This window comes from Rhinolophus sinicus, chromosome 6, assembly GCF_057876585.1.
Source record: "Rhinolophus sinicus isolate RSI-liver-muscle chromosome 6, RSI-T2T, whole genome shotgun sequence".
In the NCBI taxonomy this organism is placed as follows: Eukaryota; Metazoa; Chordata; class Mammalia; order Chiroptera; family Rhinolophidae; genus Rhinolophus; species Rhinolophus sinicus.
The window spans coordinates 41,520,644-41,534,769 of NC_142506.1; the positions used below are offsets into that span (position 1 = coordinate 41,520,644).

General features: G+C 69.9%; 8 pseudogenes; all 8 read left to right on the forward strand.

Moving 5' to 3' along the window:
- The first annotated feature begins 1,577 nt into the window (after positions 1 to 1,577).
- LOC148758111 (5S ribosomal RNA) lies at positions 1,578 to 1,697 on the forward strand (annotated as a pseudogene).
- A 1,346-nt stretch (positions 1,698 to 3,043) lies between these two features.
- LOC148758112 (5S ribosomal RNA) lies at positions 3,044 to 3,163 on the forward strand (annotated as a pseudogene).
- Positions 3,164 to 5,199: 2,036 nt separating this feature from the next.
- Positions 5,200 to 5,319, forward strand: LOC148758113 (5S ribosomal RNA; annotated as a pseudogene).
- Positions 5,320 to 6,642: 1,323 nt separating this feature from the next.
- On the forward strand, positions 6,643 to 6,762 carry LOC148758114 (5S ribosomal RNA; annotated as a pseudogene).
- A 2,035-nt stretch (positions 6,763 to 8,797) lies between these two features.
- Positions 8,798 to 8,917, forward strand: LOC148758115 (5S ribosomal RNA; annotated as a pseudogene).
- A 1,323-nt stretch (positions 8,918 to 10,240) lies between these two features.
- LOC148758116 (5S ribosomal RNA) lies at positions 10,241 to 10,360 on the forward strand (annotated as a pseudogene).
- A 2,035-nt stretch (positions 10,361 to 12,395) lies between these two features.
- Positions 12,396 to 12,515, forward strand: LOC148758117 (5S ribosomal RNA; annotated as a pseudogene).
- Positions 12,516 to 13,867: 1,352 nt separating this feature from the next.
- Positions 13,868 to 13,987, forward strand: LOC148758118 (5S ribosomal RNA; annotated as a pseudogene).
- Positions 13,988 to 14,126: the final 139 nt, after the last annotated feature.

Here is a 14,126-nt window from a genome sequence, read left to right on the forward strand (position 1 = left end):
AGGCACACAACCCTCACAACCAGGGTGCCTGTGGGCTGCCACTCTCCTCCCTTGGGGGGGGTCCCTGGGCGGGGCTCGGAGCCCACTGGCCCTCCGGCCTGGCCCGGGGCCTTCAAGGGTGACTGCCAATACCCGGGCACTGCCTCTGTAGTGGAGCCCAGCCCCGGGCACGACCACACTCCGGTGGAGAGGCTGCCACTTCAACACAGCCTCAGCGAGTCTGTCCCAGTCCATGTGCCCGCCTGTGCGTCCCTCCCCCCCGGCCCCCCCACGTCTCTCTGGCTCTGTGACGTGCCTGTTGGGCTCTGCCTCTCGCTCAGGAGCTCTCTCCCGCGAGCCAGCCCCCTTTTTCTGTCTCTGTCCATGTCTCTCTGTATGTCGGGATACATACGTGTACATATACGTGTATATTTCCATCTCGCTCCCTCTTACGCCTCCTCCCGTTCTGTCTGTCGGTCCCTGTCCTGCGGGGACTCTAGTCCCCGTCCCCGCACAAGAACGCAGGATATGGTGAGGCCAAGAAGGAACACCAACGGAGCCACGGATAGGGGGCTGAGAGCACCATTTCTCACGGGCGGCTGGCTTGGAGACACGGCAGGCCGGAGCCGCCCGATCCCCAACCGGTCGGCCGTTTCTCTGCCAACCCACCGACACACCGACCGTCGACCCACCAAGCCGGCCCACTGCAATCCGCGCCCCTCTGCAATTTGCAGTCCACCACCCGCGCTTCCTAGCTTGGCCAACGCAGCACCTCCGGGGGCCCATGGCCAACTGGCAACAGCTGATGGCCAAGCGGTCACAGCTGATGACCATGCAGCCCCCACGCAGCACCCCTCCACGCGAGGCCCAGAGCCTCAAACTGCTCTCTGGGAGTCTGTCCCCAGTCCCCGTCTGTCTCTCTCCGCCACTCTCTTGCTCCGTCTCTGGCCTCTCTCACCTCCCCGGGTCAGGAGACGTGACGTGTAGCCACTGAAGGGACCGGAGGTCGGGCGGGACTCCGGGTGCTGACGAGGGGCGAGGGCCCAGACTGAAGGCTTGTGACGAAGGGTGGCTGCAGACCGGAGCTCCTGCACCCTGGTGGCGCGGGTGGCTCTCCCTGGCTTTGGGCCAGTGGGTGGGGCCGGCCAGGGCCAGGGCCTGGGTTGCACGTCCCTAGGGCCGGAGGGGACTGAGAGGACCCTGCGCCCCCCTCGGTGGCCCTGAGAGGTGGGGGCAGTCCAGCAGCAAGGGGGGCTGTGCGGTTGTGGGGCTGGGATGGGGGATGAGAGGGGTTGGGGTAGGGGCCCGGGGTAAAAGCCGTTCGGGGCCTGGGGAGTCCCAGGATGCCCGGGCGCCCAGATATCTGTCACAGTCAGGGAAGTGACCGAGGCCCGTGGAGCCACTGGGGGGGCGCGAAGGGGCCTCGCTGTGTGCCAGGAGTAGCCCGTCGCCCACACCAGCGGCGTCCGGAGGAGGCGGGGAGCGGGCGGGAGGCGCTCAGGCAGACATGCTCGCCACCCGAGCGGCCCAGCAGCATGGCGCGCGCTCAGGAGGCAGGCCGGGAGCAGGCTCTTGGAGCGCCGGGAGCCGGGTCCAGCGCCTAAGGCCATACCGCCCTGAACGCGCCAGATCTCGTCTGAACTCGGAAGCTAAGCAGGGTCGGGCCTGGTTAGTACTTGGGTGGGAGACCACCTGGGAACACCTGTAGGCTTTTGCTCGCCTCTCCTTTTGCATCGCCGCCCCGGCGTGGCTCCCTCCGAACCCCTGCCGCCCCTTGCCCCTCTGCAGCCGCCCAGCCAGCCGAAGGTCCCCCTGGCCAGAGGCCGGTCAGCCACCCGGCACTACAAGCTGGCAGCCCCGGCGGCACACCAGGCCCGTCGGCCAGTGCTCCCCCCCCCACACACTCTTCTTCGTCCTCTTCGGTCCCGCAGGCCGTCATCCGGATCCCTTGGCCCAGCGGCGGTCGCCACCGCCGCCGCCGCCGCCGCCGCCACCAGCGCTGCCCTGGCCCCCGCCGCCACCACCAAAGCCCCCGCCATCACCGCGTTTCCCACACCCCCCGCCAGCGCTGCCCTCCCTCCTGCCCCCGCCGACACAACGCCGCCGCCGACGCCATTGCCGACCTCGCAACCCTCCCTCGCCGCCGCCGCCGCCAGCGCTGCTCATGATCAGCCCCCGCTTCTGCGCCGCCGCCGCCGCCGCCGCCGCCGCCATCACCACGCTCCCCACCCCCTCCGCCAGCGCTGCACTCGCCCCCGTCCGCGACCCCGCCGCCGCCAACGCCATACTCCCTCATTCAGCCTCCTCTGCTCTCCCCGCTGCCGCCGCCGCCATCACCCCTCTCCCCATCCCCGCCTCCAGCACCGCCCTCTCCCCCGCCCCCACCCCAGCCGCCGGCCTTGCCGTACTCCCTCAATCTCCCGCCTCTGCTCTCCCGGCCTCCGCGCCACCACCGCCCTCACGCCCTCTCCCGCCACCGCCGCCGCCGCCAGCGCTCCCCGCTCCCCAGTGCCCACCGTCAAAGCCCCCATTGTCGCCGCCGCCATCGCCGCCCTGGAGCCATCCACGCGGTTGCCATTGCCTACATCGCCACCCTCCTCTGCCTCCGCCGCGGACGCCGCCGCCGCCGCCGCCGCCGCCGCCGCCGCGGGGTTCTCCCACAACTCCCAGGCCCAGGGCTGCCTGCTGGTGCAGGCCTCCACCAGTCTTGGGGGTGCGGTTGGGGGTAAACCTGGTGGCGGTAGGGGGGCGGGGTGTATGCCGGTCTGGGTCCTGGGGAATCCCAGGATGCCAGAGTTCCACGACTTCTGGCACCATCAGGGAAATGGCAGTGTCCCATGGAACCTCCGGTGGCGCGAAGTGGCCTCGCTGCGGGCCAGGAGTGGCCCGCCGCCCACGCCAGGGGCATTCGGAGGAGGCGGGGAGCCGGACTGGACGGGGACGCGGTGACGGCGGAGCCGGCCAGCGGGTCGATGTTCGCCACCAGAGCGGAGCATCTGCATGGCGCGCGCTCACGAGGCAGTCCGGGAGCAGGCTCTTGGGGCGCGGGGAGCCAGGTCCCAGCGTCGACGGCTATACCACCCTGAACGCGCCCGATCTCCTCTGAATTCGGGAGCTAAGCAGGGAGGGGCCTGGTTAGTACTTGGATGGGAGACCGCCTGGGAATACCTGTAGGCTTTTGCTTGCCTCTCCTTTTGCGCCGCCGCCCCGGCGTGGCTCCCTCCGAACCCCTGCCGCCCCTTGCCCCTCTGAAGCCGCCCAGCCAGCCGAAGGTCCCCCTGGCCAGAGGCCGGTCAGCCACCTGGCACTACAAGCTGGCAGCCCCGGCCGCACACCAGGCCCGTCGGCCAGGGCTCCACCCCACACCCTCTTCTTAGTCCTCTTCGCTGAGGCAGGCCGTCAGCCTGCAGCAGTTATCCAAGCCTGTGTCTCCGCCGGCAGGCACCTCTACCCACACCCCCGCACGCCCCCTCCCATCGCCCACAAGAGCCAGGAGCCCTCCCTTCCCGCCGTTCGTGGTGGCCCCAACACACAGGGCACAAAGAGCCGGGTCAAACCAGGGGACAGAGGGAGCAGCACCCAAACACACCGCACGCCCTTGGACTCCAGGAGAGACCACCACAAGGGGAAGTGCAGGCACGCAGGCACACAACCCTCACAACCAGGGTGCCTGTGGGCTGCCACTCTCCTCCCTTGGGGGGGGGTCCCTGGGCGGGGCTCGGAGCCCACTGGCCCTCCGGCCTGGCCCGGGGCCTTCAAGGGTGACTGCCAATACCCGGGCACTGCCTCTGTAGTGGAGCCCAGCCCCGGGCACGACCACACTCCGGTGGAGAGGCTGCCACTTCAACACAGCCTCAGCGAGTCTGTCCCAGTCCATGTGCCCGCCTGTGCGTCCCTCCCCCCCGGCCCCCCCACGTCTCTCTGGCTCTGTGACGTGCCTGTTGGGCTCTGCCTCTCGCTCAGGAGCTCTCTCCCGCGAGCCAGCCCCCTTTTTCTGTCTCTGTCCATGTCTCTCTGTATGTCGGGATACATACGTGTACATATACGTGTATATTTCCATCTCGCTCCCTCTTACGCCTCCTCCCGTTCTGTCTGTCGGTCCCTGTCCTGCGGGGACTCTAGTCCCCGTCCCCGCACAAGAACGCAGGATATGGTGAGGCCAAGAAGGAACACCAACGGAGCCACGGATAGGGGGCTGAGAGCACCATTTCTCACGGGCGGCTGGCTTGGAGACACGGCAGGCCGGAGCCGCCCGATCCCCAACCGGTCGGCCGTTTCTCTGCCAACCCACCGACACACCGACCGTCGACCCACCAAGCCGGCCCACTGCAATCCGCGCCCCTCTGCAATTTGCAGTCCACCACCCGCGCTTCCTAGCTTGGCCAACGCAGCACCTCCGGGGGCCCATGGCCAACTGGCAACAGCTGATGGCCAAGCGGTCACAGCTGATGACCATGCAGCCCCCACGCAGCACCCCTCCACGCGAGGCCCAGAGCCTCAAACTGCTCTCTGGGAGTCTGTCCCCAGTCCCCGTCTGTCTCTCTCCGCCACTCTCTTGCTCCGTCTCTGGCCTCTCTCACCTCCCCGGGTCAGGAGACGTGACGTGTAGCCACTGAAGGGACCGGAGGTCGGGCGGGACTCCGGGTGCTGACGAGGGGCGAGGGCCCAGACTGAAGGCTTGTGACGAAGGGTGGCTGCAGACCGGAGCTCCTGCACCCTGGTGGCGCGGGTGGCTCTCCCTGGCTTTGGGCCAGTGGGTGGGGCCGGCCAGGGCCAGGGCCTGGGTTGCACGTCCCTAGGGCCGGAGGGGACTGAGAGGACCCTGCGCCCCCCTCGGTGGCCCTGAGAGGTGGGGGCAGTCCAGCAGCAAGGGGGGCTGTGCGGTTGTGGGGCTGGGATGGGGGATGAGAGGGGTTGGGGTAGGGGCCCGGGGTAAAAGCCGTTCGGGGCCTGGGGAGTCCCAGGATGCCCGGGCGCCCAGATATCTGTCACAGTCAGGGAAGTGACCGAGGCCCGTGGAGCCACTGGGGGGGCGCGAAGGGGCCTCGCTGTGTGCCAGGAGTAGCCCGTCGCCCACACCAGCGGCGTCCGGAGGAGGCGGGGAGCGGGCGGGAGGCGCTCAGGCAGACATGCTCGCCACCCGAGCGGCCCAGCAGCATGGCGCGCGCTCAGGAGGCAGGTCGGGAGCAGGCTCTTGGAGCGCCGGGAGCCGGGTCCAGCGCCTAAGGCCATACCGCCCTGAACGCGCCAGATCTCGTCTGAACTCGGAAGCTAAGCAGGGTCGGGCCTGGTTAGTACTTGGGTGGGAGACCACCTGGGAACACCTGTAGGCTTTTGCTCGCCTCTCCTTTTGCATCGCCGCCCCGGCGTGGCTCCCTCCGAACCCCTGCCGCCCCTTGCCCCTCTGCAGCCGCCCAGCCAGCCGAAGGTCCCCCTGGCCAGAGGCCGGTCAGCCACCCGGCACTACAAGCTGGCAGCCCCGGCGGCACACCAGGCCCGTCGGCCAGTGCTCCCCCCCACACCCTCTTCTTCGTCCTCTTCGGTCCCGCAGGCCGTCATCCGGATCCCTTGGCCCAGCGGCGGTCGCCACCGCCGCCGCCGCCACCAGCGCTGCCCTGGCCCCCGCCGCCACCACCAAAGCCCCCGCCATCACCGCGTTTCCCACACCCCCCACCAGCGCTGCCCTCCCCCCTGCCCCCGCCGACACAACGCCGCCGCCGACGCCATTGCCGACCTCGCAACCCTCCCTCGCCGCCGCCGCCGCCAGCGCTGCTCATGATCAGCCCCAGCTTCTGCGCCGCCGCCGCCGCCGCCGCCATCACCACGCTCCCCACCCCCTCCGCCAGCGCTGCACTCGCCCCAGTCCGCGACCCCGCCGCCGCCAACGCCATACTCCCTCATTCAGCCTCCTCTGCTCTCCCCGCTGCCGCCGCCGCCATCACCCCTCTCCCCATCCCCGCCTCCAGCACCGCCCTCTCCCCCGCCCCCACCCCAGCCGCCGGCCTTGCCGTACTACCTCAATCTCCGGCCTCTGCTCTCCCGGCCTCCGCGCCAGCACCGCCCTCACGCCCTCTCCCGCCACCGCCGCCGCCGCCAGCGCTCCCCGCTCCCCAGTGCCCACCGTCAAAGCCCCCATTGTCGCCGCCGCCATCGCCGCCCTGGAGCCATCCACGCGGTTGCCATTGCCTACATCGCCACCCTCCCCTGCCTCCGCCGCGGACGCCGCCGCCGCCGCCGCCGCCGCCGCGGGGTTCTCCCACAACTCCCAGGCCCAGGGCTGCCTGCTGGTGCAGGCCTCCACCAGTCTTGGGGGTGCGGTTGGGGGTAAACCTGGTGGCGGTAGGGGGGCGGGGTGTATGCCGGTCTGGGTCCTGGGGAATCCCAGGATGCCAGAGTTCCACGACTTCTGGCACCATCAGGGAAATGGCAGTGTCCCATGGAACCTCCGGTGGCGCGAAGTGGCCTCGCTGCGGGCCAGGAGTGGCCCGCCGCCCACGCCAGGGGCATTCGGAGGAGGCGGGGAGCCGGACTGGACGGGGACGCGGTGACGGCGGAGCCGGCCAGCGGGTCGATGTTCGCCACCAGAGCGGAGCATCTGCATGGCGCGCGCTCACGAGGCAGTCCGGGAGCAGGCTCTTGGGGCGCGGGGAGCCAGGTCCCAGCGTCGACGGCTATACCACCCTGAACGCGCCCGATCTCCTCTGAATTCGGGAGCTAAGCAGGGAGGGGCCTGGTTAGTACTTGGATGGGAGACCGCCTGGGAATACCTGTAGGCTTTTGCTTGCCTCTCCTTTTGCGCCGCCGCCCCGGCGTGGCTCCCTCCGAACCCCTGCCGCCCCTTGCCCCTCTGAAGCCGCCCAGCCAGCCGAAGGTCCCCCTGGCCAGAGGCCGGTCAGCCACCCGGCACTACAAGCTGGCAGCCCCGGCCGCACACCAGGCCCGTCGGCCAGGGCTCCACCCCACACCCTCTTCTTAGTCCTCTTCGCTGAGGCAGGCCGTCAGCCTGCAGCAGTTATCCAAGCCTGTGTCTCCGCCGGCAGGCACCTCTACCCACACCCCCGCACGCCCCCTCCCATCGCCCACAAGAGCCAGGAGCCCTCCCTTCCCGCCGTTCGTGGTGGCCCCAACACACAGGGCACAAAGAGCCGGGTCAAACCAGGGGACAGAGGGAGCAGCACCCAAACACACCGCACGCCCTTGGACTCCAGGAGAGACCACCACAAGGGGAAGTGCAGGCACGCAGGCACACAACCCTCACAACCAGGGTGCCTGTGGGCTGCCACTCTCCTCCCTTGGGGGGGGTCCCTGGGCGGGGCTCGGAGCCCACTGGCCCTCCGGCCTGGCCCGGGGCCTTCAAGGGTGACTGCCAATACCCGGGCACTGCCTCTGTAGTGGAGCCCAGCCCCGGGCACGACCACACTCCGGTGGAGAGGCTGCCACTTCAACACAGCCTCAGCGAGTCTGTCCCAGTCCATGTGCCCGCCTGTGCGTCCCTCCCCCCCGGCCCCCCCACGTCTCTCTGGCTCTGTGACGTGCCTGTTGGGCTCTGCCTCTCGCTCAGGAGCTCTCTCCCGCGAGCCAGCCCCCTTTTTCTGTCTCTGTCCATGTCTCTCTGTATGTCGGGATACATACGTGTACATATACGTGTATATTTCCATCTCGCTCCCTCTTACGCCTCCTCCCGTTCTGTCTGTCGGTCCCTGTCCTGCGGGGACTCTAGTCCCCGTCCCCGCACAAGAACGCAGGATATGGTGAGGCCAAGAAGGAACACCAACGGAGCCACGGATAGGGGGCTGAGAGCACCATTTCTCACGGGCGGCTGGCTTGGAGACACGGCAGGCCGGAGCCGCCCGATCCCCAACCGGTCGGCCGTTTCTCTGCCAACCCACCGACACACCGACCGTCGACCCACCAAGCCGGCCCACTGCAATCCGCGCCCCTCTGCAATTTGCAGTCCACCACCCGCGCTTCCTAGCTTGGCCAACGCAGCACCTCCGGGGGCCCATGGCCAACTGGCAACAGCTGATGGCCAAGCGGTCACAGCTGATGACCATGCAGCCCCCACGCAGCACCCCTCCACGCGAGGCCCAGAGCCTCAAACTGCTCTCTGGGAGTCTGTCCCCAGTCCCCGTCTGTCTCTCTCCGCCACTCTCTTGCTCCGTCTCTGGCCTCTCTCACCTCCCCGGGTCAGGAGACGTGACGTGTAGCCACTGAAGGGACCGGAGGTCGGGCGGGACTCCGGGTGCTGACGAGGGGCGAGGGCCCAGACTGAAGGCTTGTGACGAAGGGTGGCTGCAGACCGGAGCTCCTGCACCCTGGTGGCGCGGGTGGCTCTCCCTGGCTTTGGGCCAGTGGGTGGGGCCGGCCAGGGCCAGGGCCTGGGTTGCACGTCCCTAGGGCCGGAGGGGACTGAGAGGACCCTGCGCCCCCCTCGGTGGCCCTGAGAGGTGGGGGCAGTCCAGCAGCAAGGGGGGCTGTGCGGTTGTGGGGCTGGGATGGGGGATGAGAGGGGTTGGGGTAGGGGCCCGGGGTAAAAGCCGTTCGGGGCCTGGGGAGTCCCAGGATGCCCGGGCGCCCAGATATCTGTCACAGTCAGGGAAGTGACCGAGGCCCGTGGAGCCACTGGGGGGGCGCGAAGGGGCCTCGCTGTGTGCCAGGAGTAGCCCGTCGCCCACACCAGCGGCGTCCGGAGGAGGCGGGGAGCGGGCGGGAGGCGCTCAGGCAGACATGCTCGCCACCCGAGCGGCCCAGCAGCATGGCGCGCGCTCAGGAGGCAGGTCGGGAGCAGGCTCTTGGAGCGCCGGGAGCCGGGTCCAGCGCCTAAGGCCATACCGCCCTGAACGCGCCAGATCTCGTCTGAACTCGGAAGCTAAGCAGGGTCGGGCCTGGTTAGTACTTGGGTGGGAGACCACCTGGGAACACCTGTAGGCTTTTGCTCGCCTCTCCTTTTGCATCGCCGCCCCGGCGTGGCTCCCTCCGAACCCCTGCCGCCCCTTGCCCCTCTGCAGCCGCCCAGCCAGCCGAAGGTCCCCCTGGCCAGAGGCCGGTCAGCCACCCGGCACTACAAGCTGGCAGCCCCGGCGGCACACCAGGCCCGTCGGCCAGTGCTCCCCCCCACACCCTCTTCTTCGTCCTCTTCGGTCCCGCAGGCCGTCATCCGGATCCCTTGGCCCAGCGGCGGTCGCCACCGCCGCCGCCGCCACCAGCGCTGCCCTGGCCCCCGCCGCCACCACCAAAGCCCCCGCCATCACCGCGTTTCCCACACCCCCCACCAGCGCTGCCCTCCCCCCTGCCCCCGCCGACACAACGCCGCCGCCGACGCCATTGCCGACCTCGCAACCCTCCCTCGCCGCCGCCGCCGCCAGCGCTGCTCATGATCAGCCCCAGCTTCTGCGCCGCCGCCGCCGCCGCCGCCATCACCACGCTCCCCACCCCCTCCGCCAGCGCTGCACTCGCCCCAGTCCGCGACCCCGCCGCCGCCAACGCCATACTCCCTCATTCAGCCTCCTCTGCTCTCCCCGCTGCCGCCGCCGCCATCACCCCTCTCCCCATCCCCGCCTCCAGCACCGCCCTCTCCCCCGCCCCCACCCCAGCCGCCGGCCTTGCCGTACTACCTCAATCTCCGGCCTCTGCTCTCCCGGCCTCCGCGCCAGCACCGCCCTCACGCCCTCTCCCGCCACCGCCGCCGCCGCCAGCGCTCCCCGCTCCCCAGTGCCCACCGTCAAAGCCCCCATTGTCGCCGCCGCCATCGCCGCCCTGGAGCCATCCACGCGGTTGCCATTGCCTACATCGCCACCCTCCCCTGCCTCCGCCGCGGACGCCGCCGCCGCCGCCGCCGCCGCCGCGGGGTTCTCCCACAACTCCCAGGCCCAGGGCTGCCTGCTGGTGCAGGCCTCCACCAGTCTTGGGGGTGCGGTTGGGGGTAAACCTGGTGGCGGTAGGGGGGCGGGGTGTATGCCGGTCTGGGTCCTGGGGAATCCCAGGATGCCAGAGTTCCACGACTTCTGGCACCATCAGGGAAATGGCAGTGTCCCATGGAACCTCCGGTGGCGCGAAGTGGCCTCGCTGCGGGCCAGGAGTGGCCCGCCGCCCACGCCAGGGGCATTCGGAGGAGGCGGGGAGCCGGACTGGACGGGGACGCGGTGACGGCGGAGCCGGCCAGCGGGTCGATGTTCGCCACCAGAGCGGAGCATCTGCATGGCGCGCGCTCACGAGGCAGTCCGGGAGCAGGCTCTTGGGGCGCGGGGAGCCAGGTCCCAGCGTCGACGGCTATACCACCCTGAACGCGCCCGATCTCCTCTGAATTCGGGAGCTAAGCAGGGAGGGGCCTGGTTAGTACTTGGATGGGAGACCGCCTGGGAATACCTGTAGGCTTTTGCTTGCCTCTCCTTTTGCGCCGCCGCCCCGGCGTGGCTCCCTCCGAACCCCTGCCGCCCCTTGCCCCTCTGAAGCCGCCCAGCCAGCCGAAGGTCCCCCTGGCCAGAGGCCGGTCAGCCACCCGGCACTACAAGCTGGCAGCCCCGGCCGCACACCAGGCCCGTCGGCCAGGGCTCCACCCCACACCCTCTTCTTAGTCCTCTTCGCTGAGGCAGGCCGTCAGCCTGCAGCAGTTATCCAAGCCTGTGTCTCCGCCGGCAGGCACCTCTACCCACACCCCCGCACGCCCCCTCCCATCGCCCACAAGAGCCAGGAGCCCTCCCTTCCCGCCGTTCGTGGTGGCCCCAACACACAGGGCACAAAGAGCCGGGTCAAACCAGGGGACAGAGGGAGCAGCACCCAAACACACCGCACGCCCTTGGACTCCAGGAGAGACCACCACAAGGGGAAGTGCAGGCACGCAGGCACACAACCCTCACAACCAGGGTGCCTGTGGGCTGCCACTCTCCTCCCTTGGGGGGGGTCCCTGGGCGGGGCTCGGAGCCCACTGGCCCTCCGGCCTGGCCCGGGGCCTTCAAGGGTGACTGCCAATACCCGGGCACTGCCTCTGTAGTGGAGCCCAGCCCCGGGCACGACCACACTCCGGTGGAGAGGCTGCCACTTCAACACAGCCTCAGCGAGTCTGTCCCAGTCCATGTGCCCGCCTGTGCGTCCCTCCCCCCCGGCCCCCCCACGTCTCTCTGGCTCTGTGACGTGCCTGTTGGGCTCTGCCTCTCGCTCAGGAGCTCTCTCCCGCGAGCCAGCCCCCTTTTTCTGTCTCTGTCCATGTCTCTCTGTATGTCGGGATACATACGTGTACATATACGTGTATATTTCCATCTCGCTCCCTCTTACGCCTCCTCCCGTTCTGTCTGTCGGTCCCTGTCCTGCGGGGACTCTAGTCCCCGTCCCCGCACAAGAACGCAGGATATGGTGAGGCCAAGAAGGAACACCAACGGAGCCACGGATAGGGGGCTGAGAGCACCATTTCTCACGGGCGGCTGGCTTGGAGACACGGCAGGCCGGAGCCGCCCGATCCCCAACCGGTCGGCCGTTTCTCTGCCAACCCACCGACACACCGACCGTCGACCCACCAAGCCGGCCCACTGCAATCCGCGCCCCTCTGCAATTTGCAGTCCACCACCCGCGCTTCCTAGCTTGGCCAACGCAGCACCTCCGGGGGCCCATGGCCAACTGGCAACAGCTGATGGCCAAGCGGTCACAGCTGATGACCATGCAGCCCCCACGCAGCACCCCTCCACGCGAGGCCCAGAGCCTCAAACTGCTCTCTGGGAGTCTGTCCCCAGTCCCCGTCTGTCTCTCTCCGCCACTCTCTTGCTCCGTCTCTGGCCTCTCTCACCTCCCCGGGTCAGGAGACGTGACGTGTAGCCACTGAAGGGACCGGAGGTCGGGCGGGACTCCGGGTGCTGACGAGGGGCGAGGGCCCAGACTGAAGGCTTGTGACGAAGGGTGGCTGCAGACCGGAGCTCCTGCACCCTGGTGGCGCGGGTGGCTCTCCCTGGCTTTGGGCCAGTGGGTGGGGCCGGCCAGGGCCAGGGCCTGGGTTGCACGTCCCTAGGGCCGGAGGGGACTGAGAGGACCCTGCGCCCCCCTCGGTGGCCCTGAGAGGTGGGGGCAGTCCAGCAGCAAGGGGGGCTGTGCGGTTGTGGGGCTGGGATGGGGGATGAGAGGGGTTGGGGTAGGGGCCCGGGGTAAAAGCCGTTCGGGGCCTGGGGAGTCCCAGGATGCCCGGGCGCCCAGATATCTGTCACAGTCAGGGAAGTGACCGAGGCCCGTGGAGCCACTGGGGGGGCGCGAAGGGGCCTCGCTGTGTGCCAGGAGTAGCCCGTCGCCCACACCAGCGGCGTCCGGAGGAGGCGGGGAGCGGGCGGGAGGCGCTCAGGCAGACATGCTCGCCACCCGAGCGGCCCAGCAGCATGGCGCGCGCTCAGGAGGCAGGTCGGGAGCAGGCTCTTGGAGCGCCGGGAGCCGGGTCCAGCGCCTAAGGCCATACCGCCCTGAACGCGCCAGATCTCGTCTGAACTCGGAAGCTAAGCAGGGTCGGGCCTGGTTAGTACTTGGGTGGGAGACCACCTGGGAACACCTGTAGGCTTTTGCTCGCCTCTCCTTTTGCATCGCCGCCCCGGCGTGGCTCCCTCCGAACCCCTGCCGCCCCTTGCCCCTCTGCAGCCGCCCAGCCAGCCGAAGGTCCCCCTGGCCAGAGGCCGGTCAGCCACCCGGCACTACAAGCTGGCAGCCCCGGCGGCACACCAGGCCCGTCGGCCAGTGCTCCCCCCCCCACACACTCTTCTTCGTCCTCTTCGGTCCCGCAGGCCGTCATCCGGATCCCTTGGCCCAGCGGCGGTCGCCACCGCCGCCGCCGCCGCCGCCGCCACCAGCGCTGCCCTGGCCCCCGCCGCCACCACCAAAGCCCCCGCCATCACCGCGTTTCCCACACCCCCCGCCAGCGCTGCCCTCCCTCCTGCCCCCGCCGACACAACGCCGCCGCCGACGCCATTGCCGACCTCGCAACCCTCCCTCGCCGCCGCCGCCGCCAGCGCTGCTCATGATCAGCCCCCGCTTCTGCGCCGCCGCCGCCGCCGCCGCCGCCGCCATCACCACGCTCCCCACCCCCTCCGCCAGCGCTGCACTCGCCCCCGTCCGCGACCCCGCCGCCGCCAACGCCATACTCCCTCATTCAGCCTCCTCTGCTCTCCCCGCTGCCGCCGCCGCCATCACCCCTCTCCCCATCCCCGCCTCCAGCACCGCCCTCTCCCCCGCCCCCACCCCAGCCGCCGGCCTTGCCGTACTCCCTCAATCTCCCGCCTCTGCTCTCCCGGCCTCCGCGCCACCACCGCCCTCACGCCCTCTCCCGCCACCGCCGCCGCCGCCAGCGCTCCCCGCTCCCCAGTGCCCACCGTCAAAGCCCCCATTGTCGCCGCCGCCATCGCCGCCCTGGAGCCATCCACGCGGTTGCCATTGCCTACATCGCCACCCTCCCCTGCCTCCGCCGCGGACGCCGCCGCCGCCGCCGCCGCCGCCGCCGCCGCCGCCGCGGGGTTCTCCCACAACTCCCAGGCCCAGGGCTGCCTGCTGGTGCAGGCCTCCACCAGTCTTGGGGGTGCGGTTGGGGGTAAACCTGGTGGCGGTAGGGGGGCGGGGTGTATGCCGGTCTGGGTCCTGGGGAATCCCAGGATGCCAGAGTTCCACGACTTCTGGCACCATCAGGGAAATGGCAGTGTCCCATGGAACCTCCGGTGGCGCGAAGTGGCCTCGCTGCGGGCCAGGAGTGGCCCGCCGCCCACGCCAGGGGCATTCGGAGGAGGCGGGGAGCCGGACTGGACGGGGACGCGGTGACGGCGGAGCCGGCCAGCGGGTCGATGTTCGCCACCAGAGCGGAGCATCTGCATGGCGCGCGCTCACGAGGCAGTCCGGGAGCAGGCTCTTGGGGCGCGGGGAGCCAGGTCCCAGCGTCGACGGCTATACCACCCTGAACGCGCCCGATCTCCTCTGAATTCGGGAGCTAAGCAGGGAGGGGCCTGGTTAGTACTTGGATGGGAGACCGCCTGGGAATACCTGTAGGCTTTTGCTTGCCTCTCCTTTTGCGCCGCCGCCCCGGCGTGGCTCCCTCCGAACCCCTGCCGCCCCTTGCCCCTCTGCAGCCGCCCAGCCAGCCGAAGGTCCCCCTGGCCAGAGGCCGGTCAGCCACCCGGCACTACAAGCTGGCAGCC